General features: G+C 41.8%; 1 protein-coding gene across 2 annotated transcripts in view; it reads left to right on the top strand.

Annotated features, from left to right (window-relative positions):
- inpp5a (inositol polyphosphate-5-phosphatase A) overlaps positions 1–17,864 on the top strand; it is a 408,597-nt gene that overhangs the window by 334,928 nt on the left and 55,805 nt on the right. The gene's annotated exons all lie outside the window — the stretch shown is intronic.

Raw genomic sequence — 17,864 nt, 5'->3', positions numbered from 1 at the left:
CCTATTAGCAACTTTTTAATTTTTTCATTGATTTAGATAGATTAGATAGATCGTTTAGATATTGTCTTAACAAAGTTATGTGGTTCTCTACCTATAAGATATTGCTCGTATGTAAGGCCAGACGTGACATGTGCTACACCAACTAATGGTGGGGATGCTTGGAGCTCACATTTTTGTTTGCAATTTAAAGCATAACAATTAGCTAGGAGACGGCTCTTATCTCAAAACACTATTGAGTTGAGGTACCACGGTATTATTTTTAAACTTTTGATTCAACTGTAGTTTGTGCACACCTGGCTTTGGGACAGCTTCTTTAGCATCAGGCGTCATAGTAACAAAACACCGTCGTAGCAATGCTGACATTTTAGGTGGCTGCTAAGGTTTGATGTGTTGAAGCTTAATGTTTTTTTTCCTCTCTTCACCGAAAGTTTGCAAAACATTTGGTGCAAGGAGCACTTCTTAATCATTGAAGACGTGCCACTCGGTTGACACTATGTGTGTTTACAGTGAGCTAAGTTTACAGTACTTAAGGAAAAAAGGAGCACTTGATTTGCTCACTTTAACCCATCTACAGTACAGTGCTGGGCATCTCACCTCATTTTATTGAGGTAATTTTTTTATGTTATTGAATGTATCAATAGGATGTCATAATTTCTCATATTGGGCACCCTTAATTTATAGGCAAGGTTCAAGTCTTCTAAAAATACTTGTCAGTTTCCTGATAAAGTGGCACCTCTGTTTTTATGCGACCCACTTTTTGTAAGATTAGTTTTTTGCAGAAAATGTTTGCCCTGATTTTTATATACCGTCTTGGTTATGCTATGACCAAACTAGGAGCTCTTTGCCCGCGTATCAGTCAAGCTAAGAATTACATATTGATCACTCAATCTTTTGTTAAACTCACGCAGTGAATAATAACTGTGTTTGTAGCGTGTCTTTATTACAAACTGCTCTAATCTCCCCTCGGAAGTCATTCCCCCTCAGCTCTGCAGCCCACCAATGACATCATCATTGGTTGACTCTGTAGTTCCTTGCTAACTAACACAGTTACACCCCGAGTCTCTGTGCTTTTTTTTATTGAGTATGGCTGCAAAATAACACACCATGAATGCCAGCCTTTTGATGAAGGTGAGAAACACTATTAAATTCAAGAAAGATTTCATGGCAAAGTACTAAGGTGTGACCATGTTTGCATGTAAAACTATAATTATTTTGAAAAATGTGTTTTGTGTTAAAGGCCTACTGAAATGTGATTTTCTTATTTAAACGGGGATAGCAGGTCCATTCTATGTGTCATACTTGATCATTTCGCGATATTGCCATATTTTTGCTGAAAGGATTTAATAGAGAACATCGACGATAAAGTTTGCAACTTTTGGTCGCTGATAAAAAAGCCTTGCCTGTACCGGAAGTAGCAGATGAGTAGCGTGACGTCACGGGTTGTGGAGCTCCTCACATCTGCACATTGTTTACAATCATGGCCACCAGCAGCGAGAGCGATTCGGACCGAGAAAGCGACGATTTCCCCATTAATTTGAGCGAGGATGAAAGATTTGTGGATGAGGAAAGTGACAGTGAAGGATTAGAGGCTAAGTGGGAGCGATTCAGATAGGGAAGATGCTGTGAGAGGCGGGTGGGACCTGATATTCAGTTGGGAATGACTAAAACAGTAAATAAGCACAAGACATATATATACTCTATTAGCCACAACACAACCAGGCTTATATTTAATATGCCACAAATTAATCCCGCATAACAAACACCTCCCCCCTCCCGTTCATGTAACCCGCCAATACAACTCAAACACCTGCACAACACACTCAATCCCACAGCCCAAAGTACCGTTCACCTCCCCAAAGTTCATACAGCACATATATGTCCCCAAAGTCCCCAAAGTTACGTACGTGACATGCACATAGCGGCACGCACGTACGGGCAAGCGATCAAATGTTTGGAAACCGCAGCTGCATGCGTACTCACGGTACCGTGTCTGCGCATCCAACTCAAAGTCCTCCTGGTAAGAGTCTCTGTTGTCCCAGTTCTCCACAGGCCAATGGTAAAGCTTGACTGTCATCTTCCGGGAATGTAAACAATGAAACACCGGCTGTGTTATCCGGCACAACAGTCAAGGGGTGCATTCTACGGCGGGGGTGCGTTATCCGGCACACCACCTGCCGCAATACACCGCCTCCCACCTACAGCTTTCTTCTTTGCTGTCTCCATTGTTCATTGAACAAATTGCAAAAGATTCACCAACACAGATGTCCAGAATACTGTGGAATTTTGCAATGAAAACAGACAACTTAATAGCTGGCCACCATGCTGTCCTAAAATGTCCTCTACAATCTGTGACGTCACGTGCAGGCGTCATCATACCGAGACGTTTTCAGCAGGATATTTCGCGCAAAATTTAAAAATGCACTTTAGTAAGCTAACCCGGCCGTATTGGCATGTGTTGCAATGTTAAGATTTCATCATTGATATATAAACTATCAGACTGCGTGGTCGGTAGTAGTGGGTTTCAGTGGGCCTTTAATAATTTCGGGTGTCTGGAACAGATTAATTGGATCTGCATTATTTTTTTAATGGGGAAAAATGGCTTAAGTTTTTGTACAATTTGATCGTGTCTGTTTTGAGTATATTACTAATGAAAACCAAGGTGCTGCCGTATTTGTTTAACTTTTTTACCATCCTCATAATTCAGTTGTCAAGGTGTTCAGCATGGCAGTGCACTGTAGATTTGAGCATTGTATGGCCGGGTCTCCTCCTAGCACCAATCGGCCACCCCCCCTGTCGGTGACTTTATCGTTTTTCCACACAAAATAATGAAGGTCCCATAAAAAGGGGGAAATACAGCCCCTGCAATGAAAGCCAAGTATGAGGTGTAAAAATCAAATTAAATGACCTTTCACCCCAACATTTATTGATGGCTTTTAACGGCAGCAGGTGTTGTCACAGAGGATATTTGACAAGACGTAAATCAAAGCACAATTACAGGTGGCGGACAACTCACCAGGATGTTGAGAGGGACAGTTAGGGGCCGAACACCTCATATTCACGTTTTTTACCCCTCAACTCCCAGGCTTAACTATCACTGCCTCCCTGATTTAGGATCCGATTTCTCATTGGAGCAAAGTCGGAAATTCCAGCTCTTGACAGGGTAGTTTTTACCCAGACACTTCTTCATCTTCCCCCTGTGTGATATTGAGCTGCATCATCTCACATCACCTCCTCCACAACTTTCAAGGTCATTTCTGGTTGACAAACTACTGCTGGCTTTATAATGTCAAGAGGCCTTGAACCAATATAAACTGATTTTTAAAGCACTTACTCGCCACAGCAGCAGAGCATTATGCTTAATTGACCCCGGATTAAATGTAGTGTGAAATGTTGGCATGCGGTCTTTTCCATTCACCTGAATGAATTACTCAACATTCACTTAACGTAGATAGCATGTACACACAGCCATATGCTACTCATCTGCTGTATTAACTCTTCCACCCACTTCATTTATTTATAGTACACCCTATTTCTTTCAATCACTGTCCCACCTCTTATAATATGTGTGTAATGTAGCCAAGTATTTGTAGGCGGGTATAGGTACCGAGATAATTAGTTGATTTGATTTACTAATGCTGACAAAGTATACACAAGTCTGTATTTTAATACTATATACAGTGTATATTCCTGATAAATATTTGTTTTTGGGATATTTGTTTTATCAGATACACATATCGGGGAAGAAAATAGTCTGCAAAATGTGCGCTGCAGATGACACTGCTTCTCAGGAGGGTGTAATACAAGACAGGGGTGTCAAACTTGTTTTTATTGAGGCCACGTAATTATAGCAGCCTGAGATGGCCGCTTGTAACGTTAATATGTTTGAATATAAATGTATAACAGCCTCGTTAAACAATTTGCATGGGCAATCATGTTTAATTATTACATTTCTTACAAAGAGATGTATAAATTACTTGCAATAAAATCTTAAGCCAAGGTGCCGTAAAGATAGTTAGTGTTGTCCTGATACCAATATTTTGGTACCGGTACCAACATTTTTTCTATACTTTTCTGTACTTTTCTAAATAAAGGGGACCACAAAAAATGTTATTATTGGCTTTATTTTGACAAAAAATCTTAGGGTACATTAAACATATGTTTCTTATTGCAAGTTTGTCCTTAAATAAAATAATGAACATAAAAGACAACTTGTCTTTTAGTAGTAAGTAAGCAAACAAAGGCTCCTAATTTAGTCTGCTGACATATGCAGTAACATATTGTGTCATTTTCCATTCTGTTATTTTGTCAAAATAATTAAGGGCGAGTGGTAGAAAATTAATTATTAATCTACTTGTTCATTTACTGTTAATATCTGCTTACGTTCTCTTTTAACATGTTCTATCTACACTTCTGTTAAAATGTAATAATCACTTATTCTTCTCTTGTTTGATACTTTACATTAGTTTTGGATGATACCACAAATTTGGGTATCAATCCGATACCAAGTAGTTACAGGATCATACATTGGTCAAAATTGAAGTCCTCATGTGTCCAGGGACATATTTACTGAGTTTATAAACATAATATGAATTTTTTAAAAACTAAAGAAAATGTTGTGATGCCAAAAAATATCGACATAATCATAGTAGTATCGACTAAATACGTGCCTGTACTTGGTATCATTACAGTGGATGTTTGGTGTAGATCCATCAATGACATTTGTTTACATTTTGACGCCGGTGAGCTACGGTGTGTATGAAACATGTTTAGCTATTCCTCGTCCTGCAGGGATGAAAATTGTAAAAAAAACTTACTTTATTTGTCGCCATGGAGGCAAGGATTGGTGATTCAGAAGTCGCTAAAACACTGCCAACTGGGGCTGGACTTTAGCCGCGAGCTAGCTAGCCATGACTTAAAGCATCTCTTCCTGAGGGCGTTTCAGTGTTATAACTTCACCTTTATTGTTAGTTCTTAAGCCAAGATGCGTCCGTTCTCCCTTTTCTGTCTACACACTGTGTTTGCTTGTAAGTACTCCGTGATTGTGTGCCGCCGAACATGCTCGTCTGCTTGAAAACCAGCAATGACACGACGTGACGACGGTGAGGTGGTATAGTACTAAATATGATGCATTCGTATCGCGGTACGATACTAATACCGGTATACCGTACAACCCTAATTCAAGTATTCATTTTTGATAACAAAAAATGCTTGGAAAATCAGATATAATTAAAGTTTGGAAGATATGCTGTTGCATGTGATGCATTTTTTTCTGTCAACATTGAAAAAACAAGTACATTTAGTGCTTTATTGACGCACGCATGTGGCGGGACAATCCAGCCCCAAGTCCTTGAGTGTGACACATGTGATGTAAGTGAATGGAATATAGCTGAATAAAACCAGGGCTGTCAAATATATCAAGATAACTCATGTAATTAATCACAAAAAGGGCTCCTTAAACAACTGCCAGCATCTTCCAAATTTGGCGAAAAACTAGGGCAACGCTGAGTCCAATTAGCAGATGTTCTGTTGTCATGATTCCGAATAGGTAGATATCTTCAACGTCCTTGCCTAAAAGAATTGTCAGGTACACGACCCTCCACTTCTCCCAAGAGTCCCCCGTCTGCCCATTAGCAACAAATGTTCCGTCAGGACAGGCAGGTTGCCCTGTCGAGAAGGTTGCCCTGTCGAGAAGATCTTGTCAGTTTCGTTGAGAGGACAGTTGATCAATTCCCTTGTTTAGATTTTGGAGAGTAGTGCAAAAAGAGGCTCCAATAAAGTTAAAACAAAAAGCAAAAGCAGGCGAGATAAGGAAGAGAGAAGGGAAGTGTCCACCTTTGATAAGAGCCAGACCGGAAAAACAAGTAAAACATTTTTAGAAAAATCTTCCTGTGTGGACATTCTGACAATAGAATTTAATTTGTGTTCAAATATTGGGCTCTCTAAAGGGAATTTTTGGGATTTTACCAATCATTATGACATTATTACATGACGGTTGGATTTTTTTAAATGCATTCTAGATATTAAATAAAAGTCCACGTACAGCGGGAGCTCCACTGTTTCGCCCATAAAATCCGATAAATAACCATTCAAAAAGTGCCAACAAAATTCCATTTACATTTCGTGACTTGAATATTAACCAAGTATTAGTTATATTAATATTATAAGCGCTAACGCAGACAAACTATTTATAGCGGTGCAGTGATCACTTCCTGTGTGCCGATGTTAACATCATTGACTGATCAGCTGCTTCCTCATTCCCCTGCTCAATGTAAGTTTATTGTAGATCATAAATCATGCATCTCACCTGAAAAGCAGATGGCTGTTGATATAATCCAATAAATTGGGACACATTGACCGCCATTTAGGACCTGGAACTTGCGAGGACGACACGAAAAGCACTTGTTCCTGTTACTACATTACATATATTTTTACATCATTTATATAAAACCCTAATAAAGGTGTTTGAATGTTTTTAGGGGCTCTATATGCAGAAAGGCTTCCATAGGCTACATTGTAAGCAGACTTTTGATCGAATTTATTTAATATTTAGAATGCATTAAAAAAAATCTGTCATAATGATTGTGAACGACAGGCAACATTCCCCCCAAATAAGTGCAGTTCCCCTTTAAAGTTATTTTAAATCATGCAAGCAAGTAATATCCTGTAAATAATCCAAATTCAAAAGTGTAAGTAGTCTGATCAAATGTGTGGATCATTTGACAGCACTAACGAAAACATTATTTAACATGAAGAAAATGTATATTATTTTTTATTTCCTGAGTTTGTGTCAGAGTGGCAAAGCTTGTCATCGTCAGGACTGGTAATGAACTCAAATAAAAAGGCACAACAAAAATAAAGTTGCAGCATAAAAACAAACAATGATGCATTATTATTTCTTCTAAAACTTTTCTTGACTAAGCCATTTTGAAGTAAACACAGTTGCAAATGGTCTCATGTTCAAGCCCTAATGATCATTGATAGTTTTTTTTATATATCTATGCTATAAGAGCTATGCTATATATCTATATATATATGCTTTAACATGTTGACTAGGTTTTGACATATGGACACACACACACAGTGGATGGATGGTGGGACAGGGTGGACAGTGGAGCGTGGGGTTGTATCCCATGCTGTGCCATCCCTCATTCACAGTGTGTGAGTCTCTCCTATGACCCCCGCAGTGTGAGTTTGATGAATGCGGCGCATTTGCCCTTCTTGAACCACACCGACTCAGACTGGGAGGCCCCACTGGCTGGAAGTAATGGGCACTGTTCTACATGGCTGACACATAATCACAAATACTAACACAGAGAGCGATCGCCAAGGGGCGTTTTGGACTCCAGCTGATATGTGTCTACGTGACAGTGATTTGAACTTCACACGCAGTCATAGGCACGCCGCACGCAGCATACACGTGTCAGGGTAGGCGATATAGTTACCAGGCTTGTGCAAAACTCTGAATTTGGAATTTCAATTTAATACATTTGAAGAATTTGAATTGAATTCACTACACTCCACAAGTTAAAGAAAGTCATTGCAATTCAGATATATTTGTTTACAGTAGGGATGTCCGATAATGGCTTTTTGCCGATATCCGATATTCCGATATTGTCCAACTTTTTAATTACCGATACAGATATCAACCGATACCGATATCGACCGATATATACAGTCGTGAAATTAACACATTATTATGCCTAATTTGGACAACCAGGTATGGTGAAGATAAGGTACTTTAAAAAAAAATGTAATAAAATAAAATAAGATAAATAAATTAAAAACATTTTCTTGAATAAAAAAGAAAGTAAAATAATATAAAAACAGTTACATTGAAACTAGTAATTAATAAAAATTAGTAAAATTAACTGTTAAAGGTTGGTATTATTAGTGGACCAGCAGCACGCACAATCATGTGTGCTTACGGACTGTATCCCTTGCAGACTGTATTGATATATATTGATATATAATGTAGGAACCAGAATATTAATAACAGAAAGAAACAACCCTTTTGTGTGAATGAGTGTAAATGGGGGAGGAAGGTTTTTTGGGTTAGTGCACTAATTGTAAGTGTATCTTGTGTTTTTTATGTTGATTTAATAAAAATAAAAAAATAATAAAAAAAACAACAACAAAAAACAATACCGATAATAAAAAAAACGATACCGATAATTTCCGATATTACATTTTAACGCATTTATCGGCCGATAATATCGGCAGGCCGATATTATCGGACATCTCTAGTTTACAGGAACAAATATGTGACTTGTGGAGTATAAAAAAAATTTAACGGGGTAAGAAAACTTAAAGACCCGACTAAAGTGTGAATTTTATATAAATAAGTAGTTTTGTTGTTTTTTTAAGTTAACACAATAATACTGAGTTGAAACAAAAAAATGTTTAACAGCACTCGCTTTCCGTGAGTTTTCTTTGTAATAAATATGGCCGCGTTTGATGTGGATGCAAAGACGCTGTCCCTCCGCCGAAGCTGCCTGCAGTGGCAAGTTGCTTTTCTCACACGCGTTACCTTGACAACACGTCTGTCAGACTCATTGACAGCTTGTGAGAGAGAGTACAAACACAGGGAAATAGACCAAGAATGGTGCTGAAAAGACGAGAATTCCAAAAAAATATAGCTTGGCAGTCTGACGTGGTCACATGTGCCAAATGTACCAACTTTTTTCTTTAAGATGAGCTTTTTTCATCCTAAAAGAAACTCCAGATCACAGGCGTGTCCCCTCCAACATTGGAGACAGAAGCATGTGTCCCACCCAAAAATAAAGCGCAGCAAACATCATGTCCCTTTGCCTGCCCCTTTCCTCACCGCCTGTGACAGTATAGGTGATCTTTAAAACGGTGTTTCGGGAGCGTTGTTATAATTTTGCCTTTTTTATAACATCTTACTCTTTCTGTTAATATTTACAAAACACGTACTTTCAGCGAAGTCATCTAGTGGGGCGGTATGGCGTAGTGCAGGGGTAGGGAACCTATGGCTTGCGAGCCAGATGTGGCTCTTTTGATGACTGCATCTGGCTCTCAGATAAATCTTAGCTGACATTACTTAACAAGATAAGTAATGAATAATTCCGCTGGTAATCACAGTGTTAAAAATAACATTCAAAATATAAAACATTCTCATGCATTTTAATCCATCCATCCGTTTTCTACCGCACCTGTTCAAGAAGTCGCATTAATGGTAAGAAATATTTTATTTATTACTGGTTAGCTTCAGAATAACAATGTTATTAAAAAGAATGAGGGACTTATTATACTCTAAAAATGTTCGTCCTACTTAAAAATGCACGCATTTAGTTGTATTCAGTGTCAAAAAAAAATTATATGGCTCTCATGGAAATACCATCCATCCATCCATCTTCTTCCGCTTATCCGAGGTCGGGTCGCGGGGGCAGCAGCTTAAGCAGGGAAGCCCAGACTTCCCTCTCCCCAGCCACTTCGTCCAGCTCTTCCTGTGGGACCCCGAGGCGTTCCCAGGCCAGCCGGGAGACATAGTCTTCCCAACGTGTCCTGGGTCTTCCCCGCGGCCTCCTACCGGTGGGACGTGCCCTAAACACCTCCCTAGGGAGGCGTTCGGGTGGCATCCTGACCAGATGCCCGAACCACCTCATCTGGCTCCTCTCGATGTGGAGGAGCAGCGGCTTTACTTTGAGCTCCTCCCGGATGGCAGAGCTTCTCACCCTATCTCTAAGGGAGAGCCCCGCCACCCGGCGGAGGAAACTCATTTTGGCCGCTTGTACCCGTGATCTTGTCCTTTCGGTCATAACCCAAAGCTCATGACCATAGGTGAGGATGGGAACGTAGATCGACCGGTAAATTGAGAGCTTTGCCTTCCGGCTCAGCTCCTTCTTCACCACAACGGATCGATACAGCGTCCGCATTACTGAAGACGCCGCACCGATCCGCCTGTCGATCTCACGATCCACTCTTCCCCCACTCGTGAACAAGACTCCGAGGTACTTGAACTCCTCCACTCGGGGCAAGATCTCCTCCCCAACCCGGAGATGGCACTCCACCCTTTTCCGGGCGAGAACCATGGACTCGGACTTGGAGGTGCTGATTCTCATCCCAGTCGCTTCACACTCAGCTGCGAACCGATCCAGTGAGAGCTGAAGATCCTGGCCAGATGAAGCCATCAGGACCACATCATCTGCAAAAAGCAGAGACCTAATCCTGCAGCCACCAAACCAGATCCCCTCAACGCCTTGACTGTGCCTAAAAATTCTGTCCATAAAAGTTACGAACAGAATCGGTGACAAAGGGCAGCCTTGGCGGAGTCCAACCCTCACTGGAAACGTGTCCGACTTACTACCGGCAATGCGGACCAAGCTCTGGCACTGATCATACAGGGAGCGGACTGCCACAATCAGACAGTCCGATACCCCGTACTCTCTGAGCACTCCCCACAGGACTTCCCGAGGGACACGGTCGAATGCCTTCTCCAAGTCCACAAAACACATGTAGACTGGTTGGGCAAACTCCCATGCACCCTCAAGGACCCTGCCGAGAGTATAGAGCTGGTCCACAGTTCCACGACCAGGACGAAAACCACACTGTTCCTCCTGAATCCGAGGTTCGACTATCCGGCGTAGCCTCCTCTCCAGTACACCTGAATAGACCTTACCGGGAAGGCTGAGGAGTGTGATCCCACGATAGTTAGAACACACCTTCCGGTTCCCCTTCTTAAAGAGAGGAACCACCACCCCGGTCTGCCAATCCAGAGGTACCGCCCCCGATGTCCACGCGATGCTGCAGAGTCTTGTCAACCAAGACAGCCCCACAGCATCCAGAGCCTTAAGGAACTCCGGGCGGATCTCATCTACCCCCGGGGCCTTGCCACCGAGGAGCTTTTTAACTACCTCAGCAACCTCAGCCCCAGAAATAGGAGAGCCCACCACAGACTCCCCAGGCACTGCTTCTTCATAGGAAGACGTGTTGGTGGGATTGAGGAGGTCTTCGAAGTATTCTCTCCACCGATCCACAACATCCGCAGTCGAGGTCAGCAGAACACCATCCTCACCATACACGGTGTTGATAGTGCACTGCTTCTCCTTCCTGAGGCGGCGGATGGTGGACCAGAATTGCTTCGAAGCCGTCCGGAAGTCGTTTTCCATGGCCTCACCGAACTCCTCCCATGTCCGAGTTTTTGCCTCTGCGACCGCTGAAGCCGCACACCGCTTGGCCTGTCGGTACTTGTCCGCTGCCTCAGGAGTCCTATGAGCCAAAAGAACCCGATAGGACTCCTTCTTCAGCTTGACGGCATCCCTCACCGCCGGTGTCCACCAACGGGTTCTAGGATTACCGCCACGACAAGCAGCAACTACCTTGCGGCCACAGCTCCAATCAGCCGCCTCGACAATAGAGGCGCGGAACATGGTCCATTCGGACTCAATGTCCAGCACCTCCCTCGTGACATGTTCAAAGTTCTTCCGGAGGTGGGAATTGAAACTCTCTCTGACAGGAGACTCTGCCAGACGTTCCCAGCAAACCCTCACAATGCGTTTGGGCCTGCCAGGTCTGTCCGGCATCCTCCCCCACCATCGCAGCCAACTCACCACCAGGTGGTGATCGGTAGAAAGCTCCGCCCCTCTCTTCACCCGAGTGTCCAAAACATGAGGCCGCAAATCCGATGACACAACTACAAAGTCGATCATGGAACTGCGGCCTAGGGTGTCCTGGTGCCAAGTGCACATATGGACACCCTTATGTTTGAACATGGTGTTTGTTATTGACAATCTGTGACGAGCACAAAAGTCCAATAACAAAACACCACTCGGATTCAGATCCGGGCGGCCATTCTTCCCAATCACGCCTCTCCAGGTTTCACTGTCGCTGCCAACATGAGCATTGAAGTCTCCCAGTAGAACGAGGGAATCACCCGGGGGCGCACTCTCAAGTACTCCCTCGAGTGAATCCAAAAAGGGTGGGTACTCTGAGCTGCGGTTTGGCGCATAAGCGCAAACCACAGTCAGGACCCGTTCCCCCACCCGAAAGCGGAGGGAAGCTACCCTCTCGTCCACCGGGTTAAACTCCAATGTGCAGGCTCTGAGCCGGGGGGAAACAAGAATTGCCACCCCAGCCCGTCGCCTCTCACTGCCGGCAACGCCAGAGTGGAAGAGAGTCCAGCCCCTCTCGAGAGAACTGGTTCCAGAGCCCTTGCTGTGCGTCGAAGTGAGTCCGACTATATCTAGCCGGAACTTCTCCACCTCGCGCACTAGCTCAGGCTCCTTCCCCCCCAGCGAGGTGACGTTCCACGTCCCAAGAGCTAGCTTCTGTAGCCGAGTATCGGACCGCCAAGTGCCCTGCCTTCGGCTGCCGCCCAGCTCACATCGCACCCGACCTCTATGACCCCTGCTATGGGTGGTGAGCCCATTGGAGGGGGGACCCACGTTGCCTCTTCGGGCTGTGCCCGGCCGGGCCCCATGGGGGCAGGCCCGGCCATCAGGCGCTCGCCATCGTGCCCCACCTCCGGGCCTGGCTCCAGAGGGGGGCCCCGGTGACCCGCGTCCGGGCGAGGGAAATCTGGAAATACATTTTAAAATATTTGGCTTTCATGGCTCTCTCAGCCAAAAAGGTTCCCGACCCCTGGCGTAGTGGGTAGAGCGGCCGTGCCAGAAACATGAGGGTTGCCGGTTCGCTCCCCACCTCTTGACATCCAAATCGCTGCCGTTGTATCCTTGGGCAGGGCCCCGATGCTGCTCACACTAGTGAATGAATGAAGGGTGGTGGTCGGAGGGGCCGTAGGCGCAAACTGGCAACCTCGCTTCTGTCAGTCTACCCCAGGCCAGCTGTGGCTACAAATGTAGCTTACCACCACCTTGTGTGAATGAATGATGGGTTCCCACTTCTCTGTGAGCGCTTTGAGTATCTAATAATAGAAAAGCGGGATATCAAATCTAATTCCGATTTAGATTATTATCTAAATCGGGGGATGGTCACTCATCTAGTTGATTGTTAACTTTGTCAGTGTTCACAAGTAACGTCAACACTAGCAAAAATGTTTTACAATCTCTTCTCAGCACAATATCACCTCCAAAAAAAGGTTTGAAACAGCAACTTTCACTATGTAAAAAAGCGCTTTGAGTCACTAGAGAAAAGCGCTATATAAATATAATTCACTTCACAACTGTACTTACGGTTTGTTTTCAAGAGTAGGGTAATGTCAGTGTCATCTAATCACACTTGATCATTTGTCAACATGTATGACATTATATTAGATTTGATGTCTTCTCAGCCCGTGTGTATCTTGTGAGTGTCCATTTTGTGTTGAGTTGTTTAGAAAAGCATACAGTGTAATAAATGGACAATATCCTGTCTCACGGTAATAGAAGAGCTGCATCAATTACCGTATTTTTCGAACTATAAGTCGCAGTTTTTTTCATAGTTTGGCCGGGCTCCAGTGCGACTTATATATGTTTTTTTCCTTCTTTGTTATGCGTTTTCGGCAGGTGCGACTTAAACTCCGGTGCGACTAATACTCCGAAAAATACGGTAATCGATTAATTTAATTACAAAAAAAACATTGATTTATATTGTGTTGCTTTGATTGATCGTTTAATGGGTGTAGTTCAAATTTGACAAAATCCGGACCGCATGAATTGCCCGGAACTTTAAATACGCTGACATAATGAGAACGGTGGTGTAAGGGTGCCTATATATGTGTGGCAGCTAACAGTGGAGAGTTTTGTATACAAGCCGTACCCACTAAATTTTGGAATAAAAAATATGTTTCCTGTCCTGTCCAGCCACTCAGGCAAATCATATTGTTGATGTAGATGCCCATGTCTGCTGTACAAATGTACTTTACAAAAGAGAAGTGTGGGATATTTCTCTTCTTGCCCTATTTGTATTTGACTTTATAAAAATGGATTTATATTAATTTTTGGCGCAGCCGGACCGGAGCAAGAGGGGATAGAAAACCATCTACAAAACCATTCTGGATATCACTCCATCTTATCTGTCTTGTCTTTTAACAAAGAAACAAGGAAGTCACAATCTTCGTTCAATGAATGTTCTGCAATTTGTCGTCCCCAAAGTAAGAACTGAACTGGGCAAGAAAGCATTTAGGTTTTCAGCACCGAAGGCTTGGAATAACCTACAATCGAATATTAAACTTCAAACCCTTGTTACATTAAATGAGTTTAAATCTTCTGTGAAAGGATTGCAGTCTACCCTGTCTGTATGCACATGTGTCATGTGAGCAAGTTGTAATGTTGTAAATGTGATGCTTTATGTGTTGTTTACTGTTTTTAATGTAACCTTGCTGCTGCCCTCTTGGCCAGGTCTCCCTTGAAAAAGAGATCTTTGATCTCAATGGGATTTTTTTTTACCTGGTTAAATAAAGGCTAAATAAAAAAAGAAGAAAAAAAGGAGGACAGAGGGGGAAATTGTAGTGAAAACAACAACATAACAACATTATAAAATATGATTAGTACAAATATGATATGAAAAATGATAGCAAAGAACCAGTTAGTGAAGTAGACAGTAATAACACAGAAATCTCAATGAATTTTTCCATGTCTTAGCCTCACTGGACTATAAACCGCAGTTATATACTTTTTGAAATTAGTTATTTACACAGAAAGATTCTGTAAATGTTTATTTACATACTTTGATTGTTTCCAAACGGTGTCTGTAACTCGGCAGTAAAACGGCTGATCAAACAAAACAGATGTCATCGTCATAGACCCACTAGCTGCGGAAAGCTAGCTTTCCAATCAGCTAAACAGACTCAATAAGTCCACGGTGACATCTTGGTAATTTTAAGAAACTGAAACAATACAAGCAGAATGACATTTTAATTTAATAATACGAACAATGACAGTTGTAAACGTGTTAGCATCTTAGCTCATGCTAACGACGCAAGCTTTATTACATGCACGTACAAATATGCATGAAAACACTCCTACAGACATCACACATGGAACAGTTTAGTAAGTATGAATTGTTTTAGTTATATTATAAAACTTAAAAAATATTGCTTGAATGAAGAATCCACACATGTAGCAACGCTGTTGACGGCTAGAAGACCGAACGTCACTTTTACCTCCAGTTAAAAGCACTATTCTAAACAGGCGGGATAGGGAGCACCACAGTACCTGCAGTGATCAAACTCGTCCTAAAACAATTACACACGTATTCAGTGTATTTGCATGTTTTGTTGTTTTTTTTACTTTTTGCATGCTGGCTGTCAGCAAAGAAAAATCCATAAATTAGCTGCACCGTTTTATTAGCCACTGTGTTCAGTCCGGAATTTACAGTATGTTAAAAGTGGAATTTAAATGTTGATGATATGCATTTATTGGAAAAAAAGAATGAATGTTATGACAAGCAGAACATGTTCTTATTTCAACTATTTTCCCTAAAATATGTGGGTCTAAAGGGTGTTTTATCCGATTACTCGATTAATCGAATAAACTGATCAATTTCTGAAATAATAATGATGTGCCTTGCGTTTGGCTGGCGACCAGTCTAAGGTATACCACGCCCGGAGTCATCTGGGATAGGCTCCAGCTAACCTGTGACCCTAAAGAGAATGAGAAGTATAGAAAATGGATGGATGGATGAAACAATTGACAGCTGCAGCCCTAATTGATAGTATTGAAAATTAAAAAATGGTCTGGGATACTTTTTAAAGGTAAAATAAACTTCCGTTTGTGATTAATCGCGATTATCAGTTAATTGTAAATAAATATTTTAATCATTTGATAGCCCTATCTATTCTGTAACAAAATAATGTATAGTACAGTGGGCATAAGCAGTAAGAAGAATATGTCAAATATATACCATTTCTGATGGATTTAAATGATTATATTTCATGAAAAAGTCTAATTTTAGGAAGAGGGGACAGCAACAGGTGCTACTTTTCCAGTGGCCAAGGTAGTTTAAACGGATATTTTCATATGTATTTATTAACTATGCTATTAGGTCACTTTGTATTTTACAATTGATTTTATCGCACATTTATTTATACCAGGGGTGTCAAACATACAGGCCGAGGGCCGGATCAGGCCCGCGAACAGGTTTTATCCGGCCTGAGGGATGAGTTTGCTAAGTATAAAAATTAACCTGGAATTTTTGAATGAAAGAAACAGCTGTTCTAAATGTGTCCACTAGATGTAGCAATAGCAATTCTTTGTATCTTTGTAGATGATGCTACATATGTACAAAATAAACCACATGATGTTAGTACATCAGTCAAGGAAAATGATCAAACTACATAAATAAAATACTGTAATTTGATTTTGATATAATTTTTGTATCTTGATAGATTGAAAATTAACACCAATAAGTTGACTGGGGAACATTATCACATAATTTATTCAGAAAGTATAAATAACGACAAAAAAAGAAAGAATACTATTAACCGCAACATGTAAGTGTAAAAAAAAACCAACAACATTATGATTGGTACAATTTCAGAATGTGCTTGTTCTATGTTTAAGCTAAGAAAACAATCTGAAGTTGTCTTTATTTTTAAGTTATCGTGCCATGATTTTACCAGTCCGCCCCACTTGGGAGTAGATTTTTCTTCATGTGGCCCCCGATCTAAAATGAGTTTGACACCCCTGATTTATACAGTTCATTTCCTTGTAGGGCAGCATGGTGGTGCAGCGGTTAGTGGACATATTTCTGTGTGGAGTTTGCATGTTCTCCCTGTGACTGCGTGGGTTCCCTCCCGGTACTACGGCTTCCTTCCACCTCCAAAAACATGCACCTGGGGATAGGTTGATTGGCAACACTAAATTGGCCCTAGTGTGTGAATGTGAGTGTGAATGTTGTCTGTCTATCTGTGTTGGCGACTTGTCCTGGGTGTACCAAGTGCAACAGGGATAGGCTCCAGTCCTCCAGACAAGGGACAAGCAGTAGAAAATGGATGGATGGATATAATTTCCTCAGAACGCAAATGGTGCCGGTTCAGTGAAATGGCCTTTCTGCTTTCCAAAGACAGCTCCCAAATATTACCCATGTGCTCTTTTGATATCTCATCATGTAGCCTTCAGTGTCGCACAATATGTAATACACCAATGTAATGTCATTAATGCCAAGATGCCTGTCTTGCTTCTCTCATAGGATCTGCAGACAGTAATGTTCTTGTCTTTAAAACATGTACGACAGCCCATTCTACCAATACAACTGACTGCCTCAGATCCATCCTGACGCCTTTCTTTCTGAGAGGAGAAGGCAGAGAGAGGCCCTCTAAGGGCTGCTGAGGGGACGTCTCTGTCTGTCTCTCAGGGAGGCGGTGATGCAGGTGTCATAGCTACCTGTTCATCTCCCAGATAATTAATGTGTACAAGAGGCTGCTAATTGCACTTTTCACTAATGATTTATGGGTTTTGTGAAAGGGGGTAAATTGGGGGACGCGTGTGTGTACGCTCTTGTGAGTGAGTACAGCTGCGTGAGGAGACATGATTAATGAAGAGTGTGTCGATGGACTGGCAGTGTGGAGAGAGACCCCCTTGTAGGCACACACACACAATAACACACATAGTTTCAACTGCTGTAAATCGGTCCATTATTATGTGTTATTTGATTTTAGTCAGAGATGTCTGATAATATCAGCCTGCCGATATTATCGGCCGATAAATGCGTTAAAATGTAATATCGGAAATTATCGGTATCGTTTTTTTTTTAATCTGTATCGTTTTATTTTTTGTTTTTTTTATTTTTTATTAAATCAACATAAAAAACACAAGATACACTTACAATTAGTGCACCAACCCAAAAAACCTTCCTCCCCCATTTACACTCATTCACACAAAAGGGTTGTTTCTTTCTGTTATTAATATTCTGGTTCCTACATTATATATCAAAATATATCAATACAGTCTGCAAGGGATACAGTC

Source organism: Nerophis lumbriciformis, linkage group LG02, assembly GCF_033978685.3.
Source record: "Nerophis lumbriciformis linkage group LG02, RoL_Nlum_v2.1, whole genome shotgun sequence".
Classification (NCBI taxonomy): Eukaryota; Metazoa; Chordata; class Actinopteri; order Syngnathiformes; family Syngnathidae; genus Nerophis; species Nerophis lumbriciformis.
Note: the sequence above shows the minus strand (reverse complement) of the source record. Positions and strands in the feature narration are given on the sequence as shown.